Genomic DNA, 18431 nt, shown 5'->3' with positions numbered 1-18431 from the left:
CCATGTTCTCCTAGTCCACCATGTCCTCCTAGTCCACCATGACCTCCTAGTCTACCACCATGTCCTCTTAGTCCACCATGTCCTCCTAGTCCACCTTGTCCTCCTAGTCCACCAGCATGTCCTCCTAGTCCACCATGTCCTCCTAGTCCACCATGTCCTCCTAGTCCACCATGTCCTCCTAGTCTACCACCATGTTCTCCTAGTCCACCATGTTCTCCTAGTCCACTATGTCCTCCTAGTCGACCATGTCCTCCTAGTCCACCATGTCCTCCTAGTCCACCATGTCCACCACCATGTCATCCTAGTCCACCATGTCCTCCTGATCCACCATGTCCACCTAGTCCACCATGTCCTCCTAGTCCACCTTGTCCTCCTAGTCCACCATGTCCTCCTAGTCCACCATGCCCTCCTTGTCCACCATGTCCTCCTAGTCCACCATGTCCTCCTGGTCCACCACCATGTCCTCCTAGTCCACCACCATGTCCTCCTAGTCCCCCATGTCCTCCTAGTCCACCTTGTCCTGCTAGTCCACCATGTTCTCCTAGTCCACCATGTCCTCCTAGTCCAACATGACCTCCTAGTCTACCACCATGTCCTCCTAGTCCACCATGTCCTCCTAGTCCACCTTGTCCTCCTAGTCCACCACCATGTCCTCCTAGTCCACCATGTCCTCCTAGTCCACCATGTCCTCCTAGTCCACCACCGTGTCCTCCTAGTCCACCACCATGTCCTCCTAGTCCACCATGCTCTCCTAGTCCACCATGTTCTCCTAGTCCACCATGTCCTCTTGGTCCACTATGTCCTCCTAGTCCACCATGTCCTCCTAGTCCACCATGTCCTCCTTGTCCACCATGTTCTCCTAGTCCACCATGTCCTCCTAGTCCACCATGTCCTCCTTGTCCACCATGTCCTCCTAGTCCACCATGCCCTCCTTGTCCACCATGTCCTCCTAGTCCACCATGTCCTCCTGGTCCACCACCATGTCCTCCTAGTCCACCACCATGTCCTCCTAGTCCCCCATGTCCTCCTAGTCCACCTTGTCCTCCTAGTCCACCATGTTCTCCTAGTCCACCATGTCCTCCTAGTCCAACATGACCTCCTAGTCTACCACCATGTCCTCCTAGTCCACCATGTCCTCCTAGTCTACCACCATGTTCTCCTAGTCCACCATGTTCTCCTAGTCCACTATGTCCTCCTAGTCCACCATGTCCTCCTAGTCCACCACCGTGTCCTCCTAGTCCACCACCATGTCCTCCTAGTCCACCATGCTCTCCTAGTCCACCATGTTCTCCTAGTCCACCATGTCCTCCTAGTCCACTATGTCCTCCTAGTCCACCATGTCCTCCTAGTCCACCATGTCCTCCTTGTCCACCATGTTCTCCTAGTCCACCATGTCCTCCTAGTCCACCATGTCCTCCTTGTCCACCATGTCCTCCTAGTCCACCTTGTCCTCCTATTCCACTATGTCCTCCTAGTCCACCATGTTCTCCTAGTCCACCATGTCCTCCTAGTCCACTATGTCCTCCTAGTCCACCATGTCCTCCTAGTCCACCATGTCCTCCTTGTCCACCATGTCCTCCTAGTCCACCATGTCCTCCTTGTCCACCATGTCCTCCTAGTCCACCTTGTCCTCCTATTCCACTATGTCCTCCTAGTCCACCATGTCCTCCTGATCCACCATGTCCTCCTAGTCCACCTTGTCCTCCTAGTCCACCATGTCCTCCTAGTCCACCCTGTCCTCCTAGTCCACCTTGTCCTCCTAGTCCACCCTGTCCTCCTTGTCCACCATGTCCTCCTAGTCCACCTTGTCCTCCTAGTCCACCATGTCCTCCAAGTCCACCTTGTCCTCCTAGTCCACCCTGTCCTCCTAGTCCACCTTGTCCTCCTAGTCCACCATGTCCTCCTAGTCCACCCTGTCCTCCTAGTCCACCATGTACACACAGAAGCGGATAGAATCATGGTTTCTAGATAACTACAGTTCTATAATATTGTATGTGCACCACACATCCTTGCCACTGCCAAACTACGTTAGAAGCTTCATTTAAACCCTCCAGAAATAACATATTGGGCCTAATTTCCATCACAGGCTCGTTGCCAAACTAATTAGTTTGTTGTGGAATGGGCAGTTTGCTCGCAGTATGCCGACAGCACAACTCATAAATAAGAGTCGTCCTGATCCCCCACATCGTGAGGAGCAGATTGGACACACAAGCGTAGTTAGTGTCACTCAAAGTTACTTTGAACATGTGTTGTGCCGCAGAAACATAATCATTTCAAGGCTGAAAGAGGCAATTATGGTTAAAAGGGACACATCCATGTATCTGTACGTTGCTTACCAGAGACACCTGGACCAGAGCAGCCTTATCCTCCACTTATCATTGGTGATGACAGCTAAACCACTTGCTCTGAGAAAGACAGCCAAACTACTTGCTCTGAGAAAGACAGCTGAAACCACTTCCTCTGAGAAAGATAGCTGAACCACTTCCTCTGAGAAAGACAGCTGAACCACTTCCTCTGATAAAGACAGCTGAAACCACTTCCTCTGAGAAAGACAGCTAAACTACTTGCTCTGAGAAAGACAGCCAAACGATTTGCGCTGAGAAAGACAGCTGAAACCACTTCCTCTGAGAAAGACAGCTGAACCACTTCCTCTGAGAAAGACAGCTGAAACCACTTCATCTGAGAAAGACAGCTGAACCACTTGCTCTGAGAAAGACAGCTGAAACCACTTCCTCTGAGAAAGACAGCTGAAACCACTTCCTTTGAGAAAGACAGCTGAAACAACTTCCTCTGAGAAAGACAGCTGAAACCACTTCCTCTGAGAAAGACAGCTTAACCACTTCCTCTGAGAAAGACAGCTGAAACCACTTCCTCTGAGAAAGACAGCTTAACCACTTCCTCTGAGAAAGACAGCTGAAACCACTTCCTCTGAGAAAGACAGCTGAAACCACTTCCTCCACTTCCTCTGAGAAAGACAGCTGAAACCACTTCCTCTGAGAAAGACAGCTGAAACCACTTCCTCTGAGAAAGACAGCTGAAACCACTTGGTCTGAGAAAGACAGCTGAAACCACTTCCTCTGAGAAAGACAGCTGAAACCACTTCCTCCACCTCCTCTGAGAAAGACATCTGAAACCAATTCCTCTGAGAAAGACAGCTGAACCCACTTCCTCTGAGAAAGACAGCTAAGGGACATTGCTTATTCTTCTGTGTAGATACCATGTTGAGTCAGGTTCATCCAGTGAAGTCCTGGGTTTCCGTGGTATAGATCTACAGGAGCCATTCAGTATCAATGTAAAGCAGTGGAGGTCACTGCCGTTTTAAGACGAGGGAGGACGACTTATTTCTATTACAGCATATCAGATGACTGTCATCCATCATAGGGCGGCAGGGTAGCCTAGTGGATAGAGCGTTGTACTAGTAACCGGAAGGTTGCAAGTTCAAACCTCTGAGCTGATAAGCTTTCTGCCCCTGAACAGGCAGTTAATCCACTGTTCCTAGACCGTCACTGAAAATAAGAGTTTGTTCTTAACTGACTTGCCTAGTTAAATAACGGTAAAAAATACATTTTCAATTGATCCAGTTCATAGTAACATCAATAGGTTTAGGGTACTACATGATACTCTTAATACCCACCATGAGATTGCTACAACGTAGCCTATGACTGTAGGTGTACAAGTTGAGAGACAAATTCGAGGTGAGAGGCAGTGACACACATCAGCTGTATGTGACCAGGCGAAAAATACCTTTCCAAGCCAAACCGCTACACACAGCCTACACAGTAATGTCACGGTCGACATAGCAAATAGCTAGGTAACATAGCATCCCTCTGTAATAGCCAGCTAGCTAACATAGCATCCCTCTGTAATAGCCAGCTAGCTAACATAGCATCCCTCTGTCGTAGCCAGCTAGCTAACATAGCATCCCTCTGTCATAGCCAGCTAACTAACATAGCATCCCTCTGTAATAGCCAGCTAGCTAACATAGCATCCCTCTGTCATAGCCAGCTAGCTAACATAGCATCCCTCTGTTATAGCCAGCTAGCTAACATAGAATCCCTCTGTTATAGCCAGCTAGCTAACATAGCATCCCTCTGTAATAGCCAGCTAGCTAACATAGCATCCCTCTGTTATAGCCAGCTAGCTAACATAGCATCCCTCTGTTATAGCCAGCTAGCTAACATAGCATGGGCCAAAATACCAGCAACAGTGTGTGAAAACCTTACTTGCAGAAAATGTTTGACCTCTTTCATTGCCAACAAAGGGTATATAACAAAGTATTGAGATAAACTTTTGTTATTGACCAAATACTTATTTTCCACCATAATTTACAAATAAATTCATAAAAAATCCTTCAATGTGATTTTCTGGATTTTTTTCCCCTCATTTTGTCTGTCATAGTTGAAGTGTACCTATGATGACAATTACAGGCCTCTCTCATCTTTTTAAGTGGGAGAACATGCACAATTGGTGGCTGACTAAATACTTTTTTGCCCCACTGTATATAGTCCGCACCTTTGGGGGGGGGGGGGGGGGGGGGTACTGTCACGTTCTGATCATAGTTCTGTTATTTTATTCTTTGTTTTAGTATGGTCAGGGCGTGAGTTGGGGTGGGCAGTCTATGTTTGTTTTTCTATGTTGGTTTTTGTGTTCGGCCTAGTATGGTTCTCAATCAGAGGCAGGTGTCGTTAGTTGTCTCTAATTGAGAATCACAATTAGGTAGCCTGGGTTTCACTGTTGGTTTATGGGTGTTTGTTTCCGTGTGAGTGTGAGTGTTTGGGTTACACGGTACTGTATTGTAAATTAACATCATCGTTTATTGTTTTAATTCAGTGTTCAGTGCTTTCTTTAATTAAAATCATAATGAACACTTACCACGCTGCGCTTCGGTCCGATCCGTACTCCTCCTCAGACGAAGAGGAGGAAATCCGTTAACTTTTTTCAAATGATAAACCTGGATTAGGTTAGACAACGTGCCACTGGAACACAGGAGTGATGGTTGCTGATAATGGGCCTCTGAACGCCTGTGTAGATATATTCCATAATAAATCAGCGTGCCATTGGAACACAGGAGTGATGGTTGCTGATAATGGGCCTCTGAACGCCTGTGTAGATATTCCATAATAAATCAGCGTGCCACTGGAACACAGGAGTGATGGTTGCTGATAATGGGCCTCTGAACGCCTGTGTAGACATATTCCATAATAAATCAGCGTGCCACTGGAACACAGGAGTGATGGTTGCTGATAATGGGCCTCTGAACGCCTATGTAGATATTCCATAATAAATCAGCGTGCCACTGGAACACAGGAGTGATGGTTGCTGATAATGGGCCTCTGAACGCCTGTGTAGATATTCCATAATAAATCAGCGTGCCACTGGAACACAGGAGTGATGGTTGCTGATAATGGGCCTCTGAACGCCTGTGTAGATATTCCATAATAAATCAGCGTGCCACTGGAACACAGGAGTGATGGTTGCTGATAATGGGCCTCTGAACGCCTGTGTAGATATTCCATAATAAATCAGCGTGCCATTGGAACACAGGAGTGATGGTTGCTGATAATGGGCTTCTGAACGCCTGTGTAGATATTCCATAATAAATCAGCGTGCCACTGGAACACAGGAGTGATGGTTGCTGATAATGGGCCTCTGAACGCCTGTGTAGATATTCCATAATAAATGAGCGTGCCACTGGAACACAGGAGTGATGGTTGCTGATAATGGGCCTCTGAACGCCTGTGTAGATATTCCATAATAAATCAGCGTGCCATTGGAACACAGGAGTGATGGTTGCTGATAATGGGCCTCTGAACGCCTGTGTAGATATTCCATAATAAATCAGCGTGCCACTGGAACACAGGAGTGATGGTTGCTGATAATGGGCCTCTGAACGCCTGTGTAGATATTCCATAATAAATCAGCGTGCCACTGGAACACAGGAGTGATGGTTGCTGATAATGGGCCTCTGAACGCCTGTGTAGATATTCCATAATAAATCAGCGTGCCACTGGAACACAGGAGTGATGGTTGCTGATAATGGGCCTCTGAACGCCTGTGTAGATATTCCATAATAAATCAGCGTGCCACTGGAACACAGGAGTGATGGTTGCTGATAATGGGCCTCTGAACGCCTGTGTAGATATTCCATAATAAATCAGCGTGCCACTGGAACACAGGAGTGATGGTTGCTGATAATGGGCCTCTGAACGCCTGTGTAGATATTCCATAATAAATCAGCGTGCCACTGGAACACAGGAGTGATGGTTGCTGATAATGGGCCTCTGAACGCCTGTGTAGATATTCCATAATAAATCAGCGTGCCACTGGAACACAGGAGTGATGGTTGCTGATAATGGGCCTCTGAACGCCTGTGTAGATATATTCCATAATAAATCAGCGTGCCACTGGAACACAGGAGTGATGGTTGCTGATAATGGGCCTCTGAACGCCTGTGTAGATATTCCATAATAAATCAGCGTGCCATTGGAACACAGGAGTGATGGTTGCTGATAATGGGCCTCTGAACGCCTGTGTAGATATTCCATAATAAATCAGCGTGCCACTGGAACACAGGAGTGATGGTTGCTGATAATGGGCCTCTGAACGCCTGTGTAGATATTCCATAATAAATCAGCGTGCCACTGGAACACAGGAGTGATGGTTGCTGATAATGGGCCTCTGAACGCCTGTGTAGATATTCCATAATAAATCAACCGTTCTGAAGTCATTTAGAACACTGTATTTCTGATCAATCTGATGTTATTTTAATGGACGAATAGTTGCTTTCAAAAACAAGGACGTTCCTAAGTGACCCCAAACATTTGAACGGTAGTGTTTATATGTTTCTCTCTGTCTGAGAGAGAGAGAGAGAGAGAGAGATAGAGACAGGGATAGAGAGAGAGAGACAGAGAGACAGAGAGAGAGAGAGAGAGAGAGAGAGAGACAGGGATAGAGAGAGAGAGGCAGAGAGCGAGAGAGAGAGAGAGAGAGAGAGACAGGGATAGAGAGAGAGAGACAGAGAGACAGAGAGAGAGAGAGAGAGAGAGAGAGAGAGAGAGACAGGGATAGAGAGAGAGAGACAGAGAGAGAGAGAGAATCGGAGAGAGAGAGAGAGAGAGAGAGAGAGAGAGAGAGACAGGGATAGAGAGAGAGAGAGAGACAGGGATAGAGAGAGAGAGACAGAGAGAGAGAGAGAATCGGAGAGAGAGAGAGACAGAGAGAGACGGAGAGAGAGAGAGACAGAGAGACAACGAGAGACAGAGAGAGAGAGAGAGAGACAGAGAGAGAGAAATAGAGAGACAGAGATAGAGAGAGAGAGAGAGAGAGAACGAGAACACGTTCTGTTTAAAGATTGTTCCTGTTGTGCTTCAAGAGGTGATAAATGCAGTCTACAAACGACATAAAGCCTATTCATCATTAAATAATATGACGTGTTAGGAATCTAATTCCATTCCATCTGTCTCCCGTCGTCGGAGTGCTATAGTAAAGGATGTAATTTATGACACACTCAGACAATATCAGCTGCTCTTTACACATTCTGCCAAGTGAAGCTCGTTAACATGAGGTGTTTGGGGGCTGGGATAAAGGTACGCTGTGTTGTTTAGATGGAATAAAAATATAATATGTTATTATAAGCGTTATTATATGCACAGGGTGCAGCATATCTTCTAATAAAAGGGGACAAGGTGAGATAGAACGATACCAGGAAGTAATTAAGTGAGAATCTGCATCCCAAATGGCATTCTATTCCCTCTGTAGTGCATTACTTTTGACCAAGTCCCCTAGAGAATATATTTTTTAAATGTTTTATTTCACCTTTATTTAAATAACTAGCCAAGTCAGTTATGAACAAATTCATATTTACAATGACAGCCTACGCTGGCCAAACCGGATGACCCTGGGCCAATGGGACTCCCAATCACGGCCTGGTTGTGATACAGCCTGGATTCGAACCAGGGTGTCTGTAATGACACCTCTCAGCACTAAGATGTAGTGCCATAGACCACTGAGATGCAGTGCCATAGACCACTGAGATACAGACTGGATTCGAACAAGGGTGTGTCTGCACTAAGATGCAGTGCCATAGACCACTGAGATGCAGTGCCATAGACCACTGTGATACAGACTGGATTCGAACAAGGGTGTGTCTGCACTACGATGCAGTGCCATAGACCACTGAGATGCAGTGCCATAGACCACTGAGATGCAGTGCCATAGACCACTGAGATGCAGTGCCATAGACCACTGATATGCAGTGCCATAGACCACTAAGATGCAGTGCCATAGAACACTGAGATGCAGTGCCATATACCACTGAGATGCAGTGCCATATACCTCTGAGATGCAGTGTCATAGACCACTGAGATGCAGTGCCATATACCACTGAGATGCAGTGCCATAGACCACTGAGATGCAGTGCCATAGACCGCTGAGATGCAGTGCCATAGACCACTGAGATGCAGTGCCATACACCACTGAGATGCAGTGCCATAGACCACTGAGATTCAGTGCCATAGACCGCTGAGATGCAGTGCCATAGACCACTGAGATGCAGTGCCATAGACCACTGCGATGTAGTGCCATAGACCACTGAGATGCAGTGCCATAGAACACTGAGATGCAGTGCCTTAGACCACTGAGATGCAGTGCCATAGACCACTGAGATGCAGTGCCATAGACCACTGAGATGCAGTGCCTTAGACCACTGAGATGCAGTGCCATAGACCACTGAGATGCAGTGCCATAGACCACTGAGATGCAGTGCCTTAGACCACTGAGATGCAGTGCCATAGACCACTGAGATGTAGTGCTATAGACCACTGCAATGTAGTGCCATAGACCACTGAGATGCAGTGCCATAGAACACTGAGATGCAGTGCCTTAGACCACTGAGATGCAGTGCCAAAGACCACTGAGATGCAGTGCCATAGACCACTGAGATGCAGTGCCTTAGACCACTGAGATGCAGTGCCATAGACCACTGAGATGCAGTGCCATAGACCACTGAGATGCAGTGCCATAGACCACTGAGATGCAGTGCCTTAGACCACTGAGATGCAGTGCCTTAGACCACTGAGATGCAGTGCCATAGACCACTGAGATGTAGTTCCATAGACCACTGAGATGAGGTGCCATAGACCACTAAGATGAGGTGCCATAGACCACTGAGATGCAGTGCCATAGACCACTGAGATGAGGTGCCATAGACCACTGAGATGAGGTGTCATATACCACTAAGATGAGGTGAGCCACTGAGATACAGCCTGGAATGGAATCAGGGTGTCTGTCGTGACGCCTCTCAGCACTGAGATGCAATTCCTTAGATCGCTGCGCCGCTCGGGAGTCAGTAGGGCTCTAGTCAAAAGTAGTGTACTATATATGGAATAGGGTGCCATTTGGAACACAAGCTAATGATCGTCACATTCTACTTCCAAATAAACAATGACAGAACACTTCATTGCAATAAATGTGTACTAAACTTTCAACAGAACACGTTTTAGATGTAGAGCTTAACACCTCTAGGAAGCTAAATGCTGTTTTGAGGTGGTTGTTCTTTGAAAATAAGCAAAAGTCAGTTAATCTTTCTTTGGTTGGTACGCTAGCACTGTCAGCCCCAAGAGAATCCACATATTACAAGGATGATTCATCCATGCTGCGATAGCAGCAAGACATTGTCTGACATGAGATGTTGTCTCATTATCAGCTTCATACACAGTATGGATGCTGCCATCTGGATACGTGAACGGTGAAGTTAATAGTGCAAACTCACTTATTTAAACAACAACAGAGAAACTAAACTAACAAGGAGCTGCTACTTCTGCACGATGGGGCACAGAATCAGAACAATCCCAGACGAGTGTAAACTCACTTATTTAAACAACAACAGAGAAACGAAACTAACAAGGAGCCGCTACTTCTGCACGATGGGGCACAGAATCAGAACAATCCCAGACGAGTGTAAACTCACTTATTTAAACAACAACAGAGAAACGAAACTAACAAGGAGCCGCTACTTCTGCACGATGGGGCACAGAATCAGAACAATCCCAGACGAGTGTAAACTCACTTATTTAAACAACAACAGAGAAACTAAACTAACAAGGAGCCGCTACTTCTGCACGATGGGGCACAGAATCAGAACAATCCCAGACGAGTGTAAACTCACTTATTTAAACAACAACAGAAAAACTAAACTAACAAGGAGCCGCTACTTCTGCACGATGGGGCACAGAATCAGAACAATTGCAAACTAATTATTCAGACTCCTCCTACTTTTCCCCCACAATTTTGTTACATTACAGCCTTATTCTAACATTGATGAACTAAACATTTTTCCCTCTGCAATTTCCACACAATTCCAAATCATGACAAAGTGAAAACAGGTTTTAAGACTTTGTTTTGTTGATGTACTGTATACATATATATATTTTTAAATACCTTATTTACATAAGTATTCAGACCCTTTGCTATGAGACTCGAAACTGAGCTCAGGTGCATCCTGTTTCCATTGATTATACTTGAGATGTTTCTACAAGTTGATTGGAGTCCATCTGTGGTAAATTCAATTGATTGGACATGATTTAGAAAGGCACACACCTGTATATGTAAGGTCCCACAGTTGACTGTGCATGTCAGAGCTCAAACCATGCAATGAGGTCGTAGGAATTGCCACGAGGTTGAAGGAATTGTCCGTAGAGCTCCAAGACAGGATTGTGTCGAGGCACAGTCCCGGGGAAGGGTACCAAAACATTTTTGCAGCATTGAAGCTCCCCAAGAACACAGTGGCCCCAACCTAAAGATTCTCAGACCATGAGAAACAAGATTATCTGGTCTGATGACACCAAGCTTGAACTCTTTGCTCTGAATGCCAAGCGGCACGTCTAGAGGAAACCTGGCACCATCCCTACGATTAAGCACGGTGGTGGCAGCATCATGCTGTGCGGATGTTTTTCAGCAGCAGGGACTGGGAGACTAGTCAGAATCGAGGTGAAAGATAAACGGAGAGATCCTTGATGAAAACCTGCTCCAGAGCACTCACGACCTCAGACTGTGGCGAAGGTTCATCTTCCAACAGTACAACAACCCTAAGCACACAGCCAAGACAACGCAGGAGTGGCTTCGGGACAAGTCTCTGAATGTCTTTGAGTGGCCCAGCCAGAGCCCAGACTTGAACCTGATTGAAAAATGTATTTATTTTTGCTTTATTTAACTAGGCAAGTCAGTTAAGAACAAATTCTTATTTACAATGACGGCCTACTGGGGAACGGTGGGTTAACTGCCTTGTTCACGGGCAGAATGACAGATTTTTACCTTGTCAACTCGGGGATTCGATCCAGCAACCTTTCAGTTACTGGCCCAATGCTCTAACCACCAGGATAACTGCCGCCCCCAAAATCTCTGGAGAGACCTGAAAATAGCTGTGCAGCAACACTCCCCATCCAACCTGACAGAGCTTGAGAGGATCTGCAGAGAAGAATGGGAGAAGCTCCCCAAATACAGGTGTGCCAAGCTTGTAACATCATACCCGAGAAGACTCGAGGCTGTAATCGTTGCCAAAGGTACTTCAACAAAGTACTGAGTAAAGGGTCTGAATACTTATTTAAGTATAAGATTTTTTTTATATTTAAGACATTTGCTACAATTTAAAAAAAAAAACTGTTTTTACTTTGTCATTATGGGGTATTGTGATGTCATTATGGGGTATTGTGATGTCATTCTGGGGTATTGTGATGTCATTCTGGGGTATTGTGTGAAGATTGATCAGGGGAAGAAGGCAATTGAATCAATATTAGAATAAGGCTGTAACGTAACAACATGTTGAAAAAGGTCAAGGGGTCTGAACACTCGATCTTGACCGATACTAGTAACAATGTGCCACAACTATGAACTATGGAAAACCATCCTGAAAATGAACTTTCTCCAAGTATGAACTTTTGAAATGCATAAAGGTCACAATAGAAATCCATTTTAACTAGGTGCTGTAACGCGTCTAAGAGAGTAAAACATAATGAGGGAAATAAATGGGCATTGGAAGGCTTTCTGATTTACGCTGGTATTTTACACATTCTGAGGGTATTAAGAGTGCCCTAAAAAGAACATTACCAAGCCACATAAAAAGGCAAGGATTAAAGTAGGTAGGCCTTAATGTGGCAGAGTATAAAGAATCACGAGACGAGATAAATTGTCCCAGAAATGATACTGTTTAACTTAGTCTTCCTGGTGGGTCTTCCTGGGTGGGAGGTAGGATACATTTTTTTTTCAGGATGGGGTCCGTTTTTGTAACTCATTAAAAAGCAAAGTTGCCAACAGGCAAGACTCGTAAAATATGAAAAGAAATTAGTGGGTCGTAATTTGACAGAAGAAGAAAGGTAACAATAATGATGTGAAATAAACTGACAATCTGTCTGTCCTGTCTGTCTGTCTGTCTGTCTGTCTGTCTGTCTGTCTGTCTGTCTGCTGGAGCCAAATGTCATTCATATTTTATCCACAGAGCAGCACCACTAATTGGCTCTATAGCTTCCATTTCCTGAATTACATTTCCAGAATCCATCCCTCCATCCCTGTTCTCACTCACCTTTTAAAGCTAAATCATTTGAGTTCAAAAGAAAGCGCTAGTGACAGGGAATGAGAGAGGCGAGGCAGAGTGAATGAGAAAGAGAGAGGGAGGGAGAAAAAAAAAGAAAACGTTCTTCTCGGGTCCTCTTTTTAATGAGATAAAAAAAAATCCCACTTCTCCCCATTTCCCTGCTATAATTGCTGATTATGTTGTTATACACCATACCAGGAGCTCTCCTCTCCTCCAGCCTCTCCTCCCCATCAGCCAGATTCAGCATGGCATCTACAGGGCTTCAAAGGGCCCAGGCTGGAGAGGTGGGCCGGCTCGTTTGGAGCGTCTCTCCTTCAGGCCGCAGTAACGCAGCAAGGTAAACACGGCATGGTTACTCCTAATTACCCCTCTGGACTCGGCCAGGGCAGCTCTGTTTCAGCTGACCCCTGTGATAATAAAGATTAAGGGCATATTGTATTTCTATTGACAGTTTAATTAGGAATTCAGCTGTAGGGGCACGAAGCAAGTTACCGTGTGCCATGAAATATTTAAAAAGAATGACATCCAAAAAGAATCCTAATGAAAATGGTCTTCCTCCGTCCTGAACTGCTACGGTACGGGACAGACTAGGGGATATTAGGTCAATGATTCTAATCAATAACCTCTTGATCTCCTACATGTTAATACACTGCTGCCTGCTGTTATCTAAGCTCCAGAAGAAGAAGTCGGGGGACGGGACGGGGGACGGGACGGGGGGGTTGATGTCTTCACTATTATTCCACAATGTAGAAAATAGTAAAAATAAAGAAAAACCCTTGAATGAGCTCGTGATCTAAAACTTTTGGCCAGTAGTGTAGGCTGTAGGAATGCTATAGTGTAAATGCAGACTGCTGTAGAATGATATAGGCTGCAGGAATGCTATGGTGTAAATGCAGACTGCTGTAGAATGATATAGGCTGCAGGAATGCTATAGTGTAAATGCATACTGCTCTAGACAGAATAAGAGACACAAGACAAAGGTTGTGTCCCGAATGACACCCTAGTCCCGATGTAGTGCACTATTAAGGGGATAGGGCAAGGGGAACATGCTGGGATATGTAATATCTTCTCTGTAGAGACAGTGAATCGGGTTCTGGTGTTTCAGCGCACAGCCACTTCCTGTTATTGGAACTGATGAATAGCCACTAGGCAATATAAAGGGAGGAAGTCTGACTAGCTATTAATGATAACGCTTAGCTAATGTTGTTGGCCCTGGCTCTCCTGAAGTCTGACTAGCTATTAATGATTACCTTTAGCTCATGTTGTTGGCCCTGGCTCTCCTGAAGTCTGACTAGCTATTAATGATAACCCTTAGCTCATGTTGTTGGCCCTGGTTCTCATGATGCCTGACTAGCTATTAATGATTACCCTTAGCTCATGTTGTTGGCCCTGGTTCTCCTGAAGTCTGACGAGCTATTAATGATTACCCTTAGCTCATGTTGTTGGCCCAGATTCTCCTGAAGTCTGACGAGCTATTAATGATTACCCTTAGCTCATGTTGTTGGCCCTGGTTCTCCTGAAGTCTGACGAGCTATTAATGATTACCCTTAGCTCATGTTGTTGGCCCTGGTTCTCCTGAAGTCTGACTAGCTATTAATGATTACCCTTAGCTCATGTTGTTGGCCCTGGTTCTCCTGAAGTCTGACGAGCTATTAATGATTACCCTTAGCTCATGTTGTTGGCCCTGGTTCTCCTGAAGTCTGACGAGCTATTAATGATTACCCTTAGCTCATGTTGTTGGCCCTGGTTCTCCTGAAGTCTGACTAGCTATTAATGATTACCCTTAGCTCATGTTGTTGGCCCTGGTTCTCCTGAAGTCTGACTAGCTATTAATGATTACCCTTAGCTCATGTTGTTGGCCCTGGTTCTCCTGAAGTCTGACGAGCTATTAATGATTACCCTTAGCTCATGTTGTTGGCCCTGGTTCTCCTGAAGTCTGACTAGCTCATCAGGAAATGGCTGACTTTTCGGATACATGTTTTCTTCAGGAGGTGGGAGTCAGTCTTCATTGAAAGAATAATAACCAGATAGGCAGATGCTAACATGAATTGTGCTAAGCCTTAAGGTCATGTTATAATGATGTGGTGATTTTGCATTGTATCATACACAGCAAATAGTAGGTGCTTCAAGTCACATCTTTCAAAGGACATCCTGTTGGTTTTAATTCATGGCCGGAGTGTATTCCTAAAAATTACGAATTAAAAATTATAATGCTGAAAATTTATTTGCTGCAAGTTGAGTAAATTATGGTCATTTTTTTCTCAAATAAATGAATAGTCACTCAAAAGCACAAACAATTGAGTTTAAAGATCTGGGGTTAATATGATACCACTTCTCCAACCAGGGATGCCATGTGTTTAAGAGACAAGGCCTGGTGTTAATATGATACCACTTCTCCAACCAGGGATGCCATGTGTTTATTAAGAGACAAGTCCTGGGGTTAATATGATACCACTTCTCCAACCAGGGATGCCATGTGTTTTAGAGACAAGATCTGGGGTTAATATGACACCACTTCTCCAACCAGGGATGCCATGTGTTTTAGAGACAAGATCTGGGGTTAATATGACACCACTTCTCCAACCAGGGATGCCATGTGTTTAAGAGACAAGGCCTGGGGTTAATATGATACCACTTCTCCAACCAGGGATGCCATGTGTTTAAGAGACAAGGCCTGGGGCTAATATGATACCACTTCTCCAACCAGGGATGCCATGTGTTTAAGAGACAAGGCCTGGGGCTAATATGATACCACTTCTCCAACCAGGGATGCCATGTGTTTAAGAGACAAGGCCTGGGGCTAATATGATACCACTTCTCCAACCAGGGATGCCATGTGTTTAGGGACAAGGTCTGGTGTTAATATGATACCACTTCTCCAACCAGGGATGCCATGTGTTTAGGGACAAGGTCTGGTGTTAATATGGTACCACTTCTCCAACCAGGGATGCCATGTGTTTAGGGACAAGGTCTGGTGTTAATATGATACCACTTCTCCAACCAGGGATGCCATGTGTTTAATAAGAGACAAGGCCTGGTCTTAATATGGTACCACTTCTCCAACCAGGGATGCCATGTGTTTAGGGACAAGGTCTGGTGTTAATATGATACCACTTCTCCAACCAGGGATGCCATGTGTTTAGGGACAAGGTCTGGTGTTAATATGATACCACTTCTCCAACCAGGGATGCCATGTGTTTAGGGACAAGGTCTGGTGTTAATATGATACCACTTCTCCAACCAGGGATGCCATGTGTTTAGGGACAAGGTCTGGTATTAATATGATACCACTTCTCCAACCAGGGATGCCATGTGTTTAGGGACAAGGCCTGGGTTGGGGTTATTATGATATCACTTCTCCAACCAGGGATGCCATGTGTTTAGGGACAAGGTCTGGGTTGGGGCTAATATGATACCACTTCTCCAACCAGGGATGCCATGTGTTTAGGGACAAGGTCTGGTATTAATATGATACCACTTCTCCAACCAGGGATGCCATGTGTTTAGGGACAAGGTCTGGGTTGGGGCTAATATGATACCACTTCTCCAACCAGGGATGCCATGTGTTTAGGGACAAGGCCTGGGTTGGGGTTATTATGATATCACTTCTCCAACCAGGGATGCCATGTGTTTAGGGACAAGGTCTGGTGTTAATATGATACCACTTCTCCAACCAGGGATGCCATGTGTTTAGGGACAAGGTCTGGTGTTAATATGGTACCACTTCTCCAACCAGGGATGCCATGTGTTTAGGGACAAGGTCTGGTGTTAATATGATACCACTTCTCCAACCAGGGATGCCATGTGTTTAATAAGAGACAAGGCCTGGTGTTAATATGGTACCACTTCTCCAACCAGGGATGCCATGTGTTTAGGGACAAGGTCTGGTGTTAATATGATACCACTTCTCCAACCAGGGATGCCATGTGTTTAGGGACAAGGTCTGGTGTTAATATGATACCACTTCTCCAACCAGGGATGCCATGTGTTTAGGGACAAGGTCTGGTGTTAATATGGTACCACTTCTCCAACCAGGGATGCCATGTGTTTAGGGACAAGGTCTGGTGTTAATATGATACCACTTCTCCAACCAGGGATGCCATGTGTTTAGGGACAAGGTCTGGTATTAATATGATACCACTTCTCCAACCAGGGATGCCATGTGTTTAGGGACAAGGTCTGGGTTGGGGCTAATATGATACCACTTCTCCAACCAGGGATGCCATGTGTTTAGGGACAAGGCCTGGGTTGGGGTTATTATGATATCACTTCTCCAACCAGGGATGCCATGTGTTTAGGGACAAGGTCTGGTGTTAATATGATACCACTTCTCCAACCAGGGATGCCATGTGTTTAGGGACAAGGTCTGGTGTTAATATGGTACCACTTCTCCAACCAGGGATGCCATGTGTTTAGGGACAAGGTCTGGTGTTAATATGATACCACTTCTCCAACCAGGGATGCCATGTGTTTAATAAGAGACAAGGCCTGGTGTTAATATGGTACCACTTCTCCAACCAGGGATGCCATGTGTTTAGGGACAAGGTCTGGTGTTAATATGATACCACTTCTCCAACCAGGGATGCCATGTGTTTAGGGACAAGGTCTGGTGTTAATATGATACCACTTCTCCAACCAGGGATGCCATGTGTTTAGGGACAAGGTCTGGTGTTAATATGGTACCACTTCTCCAACCAGGGATGCCATGTGTTTAGGGACAAGGTCTGGTGTTAATATGATACCACTTCTCCAACCAGGGATGCCATGTGTTTATGGACAAGGTCTGGTGTTAATATGATACCACTTCTCCAACCAGGGATGCCATGTGTTTAGGGACAAGGTCTGGTGTTAATATGATACCACTTCTCCAACCAGGGATGCCATGTGTTTAGGGACAAGGTCTGGTATTAATATGATACCACTTCTCCAACCAGGGATGCCATGTGTTTAGGGACAAGGCCTGGGTTGGGGTTATTATGATATCACTTCTCCAACCAGGGATGCCATGTGTTTAGGGACAAGGTCTGGGTTGGGGCTAATATGATACCACTTCTCCAACCAGGGATGCCATGTGTTTAAGAGACAAGGCCTGGGGCTAATATGATACCACTTCTCCAACCAGGGATGCCATGTGTTTAAGAGACAAGGCCTGGGGCTAATATGATACCACTTCTCCAACCAGGGATGCCATGTGTTTAAGAGACAAGGCCTGGGGCTAATATGATACCACTTCTCCAACCAGGGATGCCATGTGTTTAGGGACAAGGTCTGGTGTTAATATGATACCACTTCTCCAACCAGGGATGCCATGTGTTTAGGGACAAGGTCTGGTGTTAATATGGTACCACTTCTCCAACCAGGGATGCCATGTGTTTAGGGACAAGGTCTGGTGTTAATATGATACCACTTCTCCAACCAGGGATGCCATGTGTTTAATAAGAGACAAGGCCTGGTCTTAATATGATACCACTTCTCCAACCAGGGATGCCATGTGTTTAGGGACAAGGTCTGGTGTTAATATGATACCACTTCTCCAACCAGGGATGCCATGTGTTTAGGGACAAGGTCTGGTGTTAATATGATACCACTTCTCCAACCAGGGATGCCATGTGTTTAGGGACAAGGTCTGGTGTTAATATGATACCACTTCTCCAACCAGGGATGCCATGTGTTTAGGGACAAGGTCTGGTATTAATATGATACCACTTCTCCAACCAGGGATGCCATGTGTTTAGGGACAAGGCCTGGGTTGGGGTTATTATGATATCACTTCTCCAACCAGGGATGCCATGTGTTTAGGGACAAGGTCTGGGTTGGGGCTAATATGATACCACTTCTCCAACAA

This window comes from Oncorhynchus clarkii, chromosome 23 (assembly GCF_045791955.1).
Source record: "Oncorhynchus clarkii lewisi isolate Uvic-CL-2024 chromosome 23, UVic_Ocla_1.0, whole genome shotgun sequence".
NCBI classification, from domain to species: Eukaryota; Metazoa; Chordata; class Actinopteri; order Salmoniformes; family Salmonidae; genus Oncorhynchus; species Oncorhynchus clarkii.
Note: the sequence above shows the minus strand (reverse complement) of the source record.